Genomic DNA, 388 nt, shown 5'->3' on the forward strand with positions numbered 1-388 from the left:
GCATAAGCTTTACATTGTACATATAAAAAAATCTCATTTTAGCTTAGTGATAGAGGTGGGTTTCTCGATTGAGGGCTCCATCCCTCAAAGGATAAAGATTAAGCTACGCTGGATTCAGGGTTCAAAGTCGGTTCACTCACCCCTCGTTCTATGGACCGTATCTTATCACGACAAAGTAAGTGCTAAAAATGGTGAATTACGACGACATTACCACGGTAGCATTAGGACAAGGACATAAGAACGTTAGACACCTTTCCATTCTGAATATTACAAACACTTCCTTAAAATGATTCAATTTAGATGTGACAATCCTAACACAAATTGTAAGGCAGTACAGTGTATGAAACAAATTCTGATAACTCACAGCAAGCACTCAAACCATTTAACT

The sequence above is a fragment of the Plasmopara halstedii genome, assembly GCF_900000015.1.
Source record: "Plasmopara halstedii genome assembly, contig: Scaffold_3060, whole genome shotgun sequence".
NCBI classification, from domain to species: domain Eukaryota; phylum Oomycota; class Peronosporomycetes; order Peronosporales; family Peronosporaceae; genus Plasmopara; species Plasmopara halstedii.